Source organism: Saccostrea cucullata, unplaced genomic scaffold (assembly GCF_032062105.1).
Source record: "Saccostrea cucullata isolate Sc308-1 unplaced genomic scaffold, CSIRO_AGI_Scuc_v1 ctg2846, whole genome shotgun sequence".
In the NCBI taxonomy this organism is placed as follows: Eukaryota; Metazoa; Mollusca; class Bivalvia; order Ostreida; family Ostreidae; genus Saccostrea; species Saccostrea cuccullata.
In genome coordinates this window covers 29,387-40,378 of record NW_026920312.1, presented here as the reverse complement: position 1 = coordinate 40,378, position 10,992 = coordinate 29,387, and positions in this window count along the sequence as shown.

The window sequence follows — 10,992 nt, the reverse complement described above, 5'->3', positions numbered from 1 at the left end:
GGTCAGGGGTTCATGTCACAGTGTTAGGGGCACTACTGATTATTGCTGAATATTACTGATTAGTTGGAATGCAATATTGTTCCCTGCATATGGGTATTCAGTAACCAAGCTAAGCAACTGTTAAGTGTATTGTTATGATGATCAATGGTCCCTCTTTCAAAATTGTGAATGCCATATAGCATCTGGATTACAACATGAATCAAATCAATAACTGGAAAGTTGTTGCATAATGCTCAGGTGACCTTTAAAGCCCGTGGGCCTCTTGTTGTATATAAAACTTAATATACATTGTATGTCCGTTATGCTAATATCAGGGGAAAATATTTAAGTTTGTCAGCCCCTAGACCCCCACCAGGGCCTTGCCCTACAACCCTTGAAGACTTCAGTGCAGCCCCAGAGCAGTTCATTTGCATAAACTAATAATGAGGTTAGGAAGTTTAAATACAATTAAGGTCGATTTTTCTTATTACAGCTATGATTAACGCTGGTATAAGTTAACAACAGGCCAATAACATATTGGCAGAACTCAATCTTCCTACGATCCATCACATTACACTTAAAGAGAGAGAAAGGGAGGTCAGTCATATAAAGGAGGACATTGCAGAACAATTTTGTAATTCTGCCATACGAGCCGAGATTTTGTGTTTAAAGATGTGTAAAAAATTAAATGATATTGGTGTTTCAAGTGACGGCTGATGGCAAAAATGGAGAACTGGTCGTAATTACAGTAGCTTGTCAGGTATATACATTCTCCTTATAACCATTTTATTACCGATTCCTAAATTTTATTTTTTATAGAAATTATACAGGTGCATGGATATATATATATATTTTATTACACGTAATGGTTAAGGGATTCTAGCCCAGATGCCATTTGTTGAACCGGAGGAGCAGGGTCTCGTTTAAGTGTTAAACCTTATCTGCCAGTAAAAGCAACCTGACTGTACCAGAAGATGCGGCCAAATATTCTCGACCAAACAACTGTTTTAATAATTTACAACACATCTTAAACATTCAAATGACCTCCACAAATATACAAATTGTCAGGACCAACCTATGGGGCGACTCACTTACAGACTGTTTCTATACTAATGACCAATGAATCGAATACTCTATCGGAACTCCTCTAGATTTTACACTTCTTGGTATGAAAAAGTCCATCGTTACACGTTATACACAACAAGACGCAAAACAGCTGGATCTGTGGTGATGCATGTGTCTGGTTTCAGTTTAAATTTTATGCAGCTAACATTTACTTGAGGAATAAATGTATATTGTTTAACGTCCCTCTCGAGAATTTTCACTCATATGGAGACACCACCACTTGACGGCGGAGAGCTGCAAATTTTGTCCTACACTCGGCACCCGGGGCCAATGAACAGGGATGGATTTTTTTCGTGCCAGCGTCTATTGCGACACAAGACCTCGGTTTATACTGTCTCATCCGAAGGGCTAGCATCCACATATCACAGTGGGATTTGAACCCGCGACGCAAGGATTGACTCCTTACTTCGCGACTCTAGAGCAGACGCACTGACCACTGCGACACGTGGGCGACCTAAAAGAATTGAAAAAAAGTTTCGATGGGTATCATTTTTGTTCGATTTTCAACCGACTTTTAGTTTTTAAATATTCAGGACTACCGTCTCCATCATTTAGACGCATGCCTTTTTACACATATTGAAGTGGTTTAATGACTAAGACTCATCTCCATCGTGTACTATATATTTATTTCCCGGGCGACAATTGATGGATACACAAATGTTTTCTTGTAAAATCGTGTATCAAAATATTCCTTGTATCATACGCTATCAAAATTTCAGATAGATATGATAATGATAGATATAGCGATAACGAACAATATTTAGTATCAAAGTCCATAAAACAAGAGAAAAAAAGGATCAGAGCGAACGCGGACTTTCAAAACATCAGATATGGGATCATGTGCCATGGAGGAGTGAACATCCCTTGCTGACCTATAAAACCAACCATGTACTCCTTGTTCATGATCGGGAAATACCAGTAAAATCGGTCGTCAATTCAATGTATATTTGATGGACTAACAATAAGTATGAAAAACATCAGTCAACGTTTGACTCAATAACCAATTGTATTTGCTGACATGGTCATTGTATCGACCACAGAACTTATGAAATGATTACTTTAATTGAGACTTCTGATATTCTTGTTTCATCAACTTGCTTGTCAATTATTAACCTCGTTTTAGAAAATGTTTATACGTAGATCATGCTCTTGTGGTTCGAATCGTCTGAGATATATACACTCCGTATGCAGGTGATGAAGGTTTATTGCTGCATTAGTAAGCGGAGTTGACGATAGAAAAGTAAAAGTCATCCCGTTTATCATCTACATGTGTAGCTTGTTTGTTAGATAAACGTCTTCTAAAGAAAAATATCCAAGTATGAAACAGATGTGTCAGACTCTGTGGTATCTTTATAAAGAATATATATTTACAGCAGACCAGTTGATCCCAGCCTTAAAACTATTCAACACCGTTATCAAGTCTGAAATTTTCTCTTCAGCCAAGGAAAAAGCATGGCACCATAATCACCTTCTGCAGCCCTTACTTATTGATGAAATCTTAACAATTGTCAAAAATCGTCAATTGTCAATCTTTATCTCAAATAAAACAGCTGAAACTATCATGAAAAAAAACATCACCTTGCTAATCTTCTGTAAAAACAAAAAATGAGCTTATATCCGGAAGGATATGGAGATAACGGAACACAATGCAATATCAAAGTCCATAAAAGAAGAGAGATATAATTGCAAACATTGCAGATTGCAGGCTTTGTTTAAATATTTAGTTCATTTCCTGAAATTGAAAAAAAAATGTATAAAAAAAGTTACTAACAAAGATGGTGCAACTTAACTTAATTGATTTCTGTGAAGTCTAGAGGTGGATTGTCGCAGCCTTCTCAACCTCCAGAGGAAGAAAAATATAGGGAAAACCCGGAGGGAGAGAAAGAGAGGAAAAGACGATAATTTATTGTGGCGAGTTACTCTAATATACTGCTTAAAACTGAAAGTAATTACTGTAAAATATCCCTAATAGTCTGACAGCAGTACATGTCTTTTCATAAAGACCAATATGATCATAATCAGTGCATTGATATACATGTGCAAGCATCATATGGTAGTTTGGATTTTATTTTGTTCATATCATAGAATGTGGGGGTAGCAAATCATAGACTGTGGGGGTAGAGTGAGACGAATGTACTGAAGAACAGATTATTACCGGTGTGAATTAGATGAGCATTGTGGCTCCATGGACCTCTTCTTTTGTTTTTAAATGACATAGAATCTGGAATAATAAGCTGAGCTTAATTTTCAGACCAAAGCAGACACGAATTTTTCTCCCAAGGATATTGCAGAGAAAGTAATAAAGCTACTTCCATCTTTATGCAAACATTTGGATAGTCCAAGTGAATTTTTCAAGGTTATACTTGTAAATGCAGAAGAGAACTGGGGTAATTCAAAACCAGCACTGAAATGTTGAAGTTTTGGGGAAATCCTGATAGTGCACCGTATAAGCAGAAAGGATGACTACACTAAAAGGAACCTTAGAAATTGCGACATAATTAATTTTAAAAATGGGCATATATTTCTTTTAATAATAGAACTGGCCAATGTCTTATCTGCAAATTTGTGTAATTACCTTAATAAAAAGTTCGTATGAACGAAGTTCGAAGTCGTTTTTATTGGGAGGGGTCATTGCATATTCTGGAATCTCCATAGGATAATGAGTACGCCCACCTTTTTACAGGCTTAATACATAGTCAGCGCATGTTTGTCTATTGTTCTCCTTTTTATGGTAGTTGTATATTTATATATATTACCTCATATTTAAAGGAGATCAGTAGACAAACATGCGCTCATGGTTAAAAAGAGAAAAAACTGTTTCTTTGTGTGTTCACTTTCTCTATAGTAAACAGGCCATTTTGACCACGTTGGTACCTGTTGAATATTATAATTAACCACGTGATTTCTATACCCAGGTAACTCTGTGAATACTAAAATTCCATCACGTGACGTGTAATGAAACACGCATTGTGCTGGGCGATAGTGATTGTCCATATCTGTTTCAATCCATTCTTTTTTCTCTTAGATATCTATAAGATTATTCTTATATTTATCTCAAAAGCGTTTCATTTTACCATATTTATATATTTTCGAGTGTATTATATGTCTCTACATGTTCGTAGTCTACAATAAAAAAGAGGTTTATTTATTATGTTTTGAACCATCGCTTATCATGAACATCCAAAGTAAGATTCAGTAAATAAAATTGAAATCATACCATCCCCAGCACGCTCATTTATGGGGAGAAGAAAATAATTTAAGTAATTGTGACGTTTTTATTTCTTTTTTTTATAAAAAGGGAAAAATAGAGCAAGTCTTAATGTTGTTAGCGGGTCTCGATCCCAGACCTCAATATTATTGATTCTGTGCATTACCGACTGAGCTAGTCGGCACTTATATTCGAACACGCGAATTGTTGACATCAGCCATTGCTGTTGATTATCAATGGCTATTTCTACCGGCCGATGTTATTTATTATTAGTTATATACTTTATTTGAAACTTAAAAAAATAATAGTGACAAACATATGCCGAGAGAGAGAGAGAGAGAATGCACTAAATATAAATACAGTAAGTAACTATTCTAATTTTAGATCACCACTCTTTACAATATTAGCTCCGCCTCTTATGCATATTTATAAATCTTATCTCCAATCAAGGGCAGATAAGTCTAATTTCCCGATATTTGCAGAGAGGTTGGGTAAGAAAACAACAAATTATTTTATTGCAACGCAGTTTGTAAGATTTATGACATTGCCTTTCATTTGGAAATAGACCAAACTCTATAACAAAAGACTTGAGACAAAAATAAAAACACAAATAAATGTGACAACAGAGATTGAAAAAGACCCAAAAACCGGCGTTAAGTGCAGTCATCCTTTTAGCGAGGATTTCATTTTAGTATTATAAGCAAGGATGCTGAGATCGCTACAATTGAACATCGCTAAAAATAAACGGTGTTTCAGTTGTAATAGTTTCTTAAGTAAGCAGTTTCAAATCGCTAAGATTTCATCTGGTTAAAAATAAAATACCAATTTGTAAAGACAAATTGCTAAAGAAGAAGGTACAGTTTCAATACAAATCTTGCCCTGTGATTTTCTTAAAAATGAAACTGATGTAAAAAATAAAAACTCATGTATTTTGAATTATTGAAATTCTACGCATAAAAAATTATACAAATCATTTTTCTCGCATTAATTTCGAAATTCTTATGGTAACGTCATAAACATATAAATTTTTCTCGTATTTTCCTAAAATGTTGCAGAAGACAACAATTTTCAATGGAATTTTATTTCAGAAAACATTGTTCACAGGCATCGCCCACAAAGATTTTTAGATATGTGATTTTTCATTGTATTTTACACATTATATCCAAAATTGAAAGTGGGCGACGGCTATGGACAATATTTTCTAAAGAAAAATTCCCCTTTGAAATGGGACATTTTTAAGCTTTTTCTGTTCAAAATAGACAAATACTTCAAATTAATAATGTCATATTTCCAGAATAACGCTCCTTTATGCCAATTTTTTCATGATCTTTCAAATTCCTAAATTTAACTAATATTTAGGCCAGTTTCAGAACTTTTTGAAAACATTTAATTTCAGGGCACAATAAAGCTAAAACCATACCTTCTTCTTTGCGTCTCGCTAAAATTTCCACTCATGAGGTAATTTATAAGTATTTTACTATTTGACTGTAAATTTATTTATTTTCATTGGGACAGTTATTTTTTACATCTGGATATTATGATTTTCTAAATGGCACATTATAACGGTCATTCTTTGTTGACGTCAGACTCTGATTGTGGAGAATAATGGTTTCATTGACGGGCTGGGTAGCAGAAATCATGAGGCCCACACTATGGAATCCTGCTATTGTTTACCGGTTCTTCTCCAAGATTTTGTAGATCTTTTTTGCATGGTGAGTCTTTGCACTAGAGTTATATATATTTCAATTTTAATTTTTTTTCACACTTATACTTTTTTAAGTGAAAGGAAATGCTATTACAAAGTTGTGGTAAAGTTTGATCTACTTATGATCTTACAGAATTTGTTTTGTAACATTGATATAAATATCTTAATTTTTCTTCATTTATTTACAGGAATGGATTGAAACAAAACAATTCTATGTTAGAGGAAGGCTTGAAAATATTAGCCTGCCGTGCAGGATGCTCAAAACAAGGATTGCAAGATAATCTAAAGTAAGAATTTGTTAAAAATGTTTGTTTTGTTAAAAATATTGGATGGTGCGAAGCAAGGAGATAATTTTAAGACTTTTATTTAGTCACCTCAGTGACTCAGGTGACCTATTGTCTTCCGTCGTCATACGTCGGTCGTAAACTTTTGAAATTTTTTAGCTTCTTCTCTGGAACCACTGACCCAATTTCAACCAAATTTTGTATACAGCATCTATGGGCGAAGGGGAACAAAAATTGTGAATTTCATGGACCCTGCCCCCTGGGTTCTGGGCGGGACTGAAACCACCAAAATTTATGCAATCTTTAAAAATCTTCACTTCGGGACATGAAGCTGTCAAACTGTTTGGATCTTTTCATTCAACGATGTCCTGTGCGATCGATATTGAGGTAAACTTCGACCTGCGATATTTATGCAATTAATAATAACGAGGACGGACTGACATTCAATTCTAAATTTAGTAACATTTATTGACAGAATTTTTCCAATATGAGGTTTGTGTCGTTGAAACTGACTTGAAAATGCAGAAATTATTACACACAAATACTATGTAAAATTAAAACAAATGCTTTCAAGTAATTTAAACAGTCCAAATATTCTGAAACATTTTAGCATATAGTGTTTTCTAACATATTTATTATTTGTGCATAAAAATTCGCATTATGGGCTCCGGTATGGACCCGTGAACATGAAGTATCTAAACTTCATACAAACACGATACGGGGCGATATTTGTGGGGGGTATCTTTTAAATAAGTCAAGAAATCCCATGTCAGGACCATTTTAAAATATTAAGTACAAATTAAAGTAGTAATATATAAAATACGAAAAAAATTCATTGACGAGAATTTTTTCAGCTCAAGGTTCTGTTCCTTCTTCAGGGTCTTCTTAAGTAAGAATTTGTTTTGTTTTTATAACAATTTTTTTCACATAATGTTTTGTTATGTTGAAGGGAGACGACCGATAGGAAAATCCAGAAGAGAACAAAGGCTAGCTTAGAATTTTGTGTAAAGCGAAAAGAAACACCCTACTGAAATGCATACTATCGTTCTGTTTACCTATGACCAAAAGGCTTACGACTGAAAGGCCAAAGTTGACTCTTTTATTTTCTCTATCTGCTTTCATTTAATTTATCCATCCATGTTATTTTTCCTTCAACGTGTTCAATAGAGGACATAAATTTTGTATTTTTTATTTATTTTTTTTTTCAGCCAGACCATTCAACTTCAATGCATCAATAAATAAAACTGTCAACCACAGTTAAGAAATTAGTACATACGGAGAAAAAAAACATAAGCACATTATGTGTATAAACTAGAACATCGAGAGCTTGATGGATATGGATTATTCCACAAGAACTCAATACTCTTGTTTACAACTTCCCAACTTTTAGCACATCAAGAACTTCCTTTATATAGATTGGTTTTCTTCAAAAATGAATTTAATATTATATAAAAAATACTTAAATTCTCCGCTTTTCATTACAAAAAATCTCAACATTAATTCTAATTAGCTCTGCGGTCAATACAACATAACATATACAGGCAATTTAAAGAGAAGTTAACCTTTTCAAATACTTTATAATCACTCGCGCGGCTCAGGGGTTAGAGCGTCTGCTTTAGGGTCGCAGAGTATTGAGGTGAACCTTATGTCGGGGTTCGAATCCCATCAGTTCCCAAGTCTCAGGGGGTGCTGGCACGAAAAGGACCCTTCACTGCTCAATAGCACCAAATGCCAAGCGTAGGGTAAAATTTGCATCTCTCACAGGTAAATGGTGGCATATCAAACTAATTTAAAATTCTAGAGAGGGACGTTAACAATGAATACAATTAATCAATCACCTACTTTATTTATATAGTTGCACTGCAATATACATGTAAACAAGATGACCACAAAACACATTTTTTCCCCCTTGCTTGTCCTACTGTCTTCCCACATCTTTTTATTAAAATAGAAAATTTAGTCTTACAGCACCAATTTTCCTATATTAATAAAATATTGTGGGAGAGACACACCTCAGTTACGAAGCATATAATATATATTTTTTCTTTAATGTTTGTAACTGTCAAATCCCATATTATTTGGATATGAATCAATAATTCCTAACGTGCAAGAAAAGATAAGAAAAGATAAGCTGATCTTTTAATTTTGGTCAAATAAATGTATACCAAATCTAGTGACTGAATTTTAATGACAGAAGATTTTCTGGAATCTTTTCAGCGATGAAACCTCATAACTCATCCTTTTTTGCTCTATATATTAGCTTTATTAACCCCCCCCCCAATATAGATGAAATGGCAAAGTGCATATTGTGCTTTGGAAGACCAGAAATATGTGTCGTATCAAAAAAAAAAGTAGGAGGTCACACTGGCATTATGCAACAAAATAATCTATTCAATTTTTATTCAGTGGTACAGGCGGAGTTGCGGATAAGACGGATTGGGTACCCTTCAAGATTATATAAAAATAAGCTTGTAAATGTTTAGTTATGGGGCAATCGAAGGAGCAAACAGAAGGTGCACAATGGTACTGTGCAACAAAGATTGTGAAAGTTCATTAAATTTTAATCAGTGGTATGAGTAGATTTGATAAGGGATGGGTTTCCCAAAGCGAAGCAGACATACAGACGTACAGCTAGCTAGACGGAGATCCGGTAACTACATACCCCCCCCCTCCCTCACAAGTTAAGTAGGAACGCTTCTCGCTAGTGCTGTTATTCACATATCATACTGCTAGCTCCTTACTTATACAACTGTATAACCCCAAGTCATTGCATCACAATCAACCACAATTATCTAAAAATTGTAGCAAGAGAACAAAAGTGCCGCGCTACCGCATGGCGTTACTATTTACACCCTATATAACCACATGGCTTCAAAGAAACTTTTGAACACGCTAATAGAATATAGTGGTCGTCAATTCACCTTAAACCATTCCTCCCTGATAGCAAACAATACCATTATTGAAGTAGCAACGATACCCAGCAGCATAAATGTATTAATAAAACACATATTTAAATACAATGTATAGGTACAAGTTTGATTCATAAACCCAACGTGTTTACAGATCTACGTGCCATCCTAAACCGAAACCGGTTGTATTGAACCGCATGACTGAACATACCTGAATAGGTATTCGTCTATTCGGAATGAAAACTTTTAATATCCGGAATAATCCATTCACTATTATTACCAAGAAGAAATAGTTTTTTGTCTAATTCGTTCAACAAACGAAATAAATCACATTGTACTTCAAAGGAAACCGTATTACTTTTGAAACTATGACCTCTAATGGTAATGGCTGAGAGTTAATTTGTCTCATTTTTTTAAAAATATTTTTTTGACTGAGTTGGTACCCCCCAACCCGACCCGAAAAAAATTCTGGATCCGCCGCTGAGAAGTTATCTTGCTTCGTTCCAGCACATCATTACTATTCATAATTACAAATTATTTATTATTATGCATTCATTGATATTCTGATTAAATGTAATTGAATTATATTATTTTACAACATTAGTTCCTATTAAGGTAGGGATACCTTCATACCTAAGGCCGGAATTTAAAATAACTTTGTTTCCCCTAACCCGACACTAAATTCTCCAGTTGGGTCGGTAGGTAGGTAAACAATTTTATTTTCTGACAGCAGCTTTGAAAATAAATTCTATAAAATGGAAAATTACCTTTATAAACAAGAAAAGTACAAAAGAAGAAGTAAGTGGCTAATTTTAAATCGCAGGTTCAAATACCTATGAGTAACGTTCAAAACGGCCCTTCAAAGGGGACAATAAAACTTATGTCCAGTGTCATAGAAGATGCTGGCTAAAAAAAGATCCCCACTGCTTAATGGCGAAAAAACTGCTGAGGAAGTCTAAATTTTGAGAAATGTGAAGAAATATTTGTCCTAACAAATCTCGAAGGTACAAAAAGCAAAGAAACAACCAATCTTCAAGGGCCTAATTAAAGAAAAATACACTGGACGTCTCAGGAAGCTGAATCATGGTTTCAAAACTATTTATAAAGTGTATCATTATTATTTACAGACACTGGTTGGGTGTATGAGACAGAATTTATTGTACAGTGGAGCATTCAGACATGGCAGTAAATTACAGAGATAGCAAGGGTAGATAACCCCAACTTCCGTTAATAGATAAGTCATACCATAATTAGATTAACCTCCGAAAATCTCTTAAGGTGGCTCATTACATCCACAGTTTATTTTAGATTTCAGTACAGCATCACTTATAAGGTAGATGTCAAATATCCAGATGGGAATAAATATATTTAATAGAAATTTTTAGTTTTTGTCTAATTTTAGTGAAATGTTTTATTTCAAGTTTATTATTAACAGAATTTCTGAACTTTCAGTGTCAACTGATGGGCATCTTCTTAAGACAAGTACACACAGTGAAAATACCTCATAATACCTAATAATAATTTTATTAGAAAAAATAATTTTCGCCTAAAAACAATCAATGTCATTATCATTTTAATCTATGCATAAAACATTAAGAAAATGAGACCTGAAGAAACAAGGAACCTATTTCAATGAATCACATGTGTCAAATTGAATGAAGAATGTTTAAACGAAATGAAAAATCCAACTAAAAATATTTGGAATGAAAAGTCCACTTTCAAGAGTTAATGAGACCTGAAGAAACAAGGAACCTATTTCAATGAATCACATGTGTCAAATTG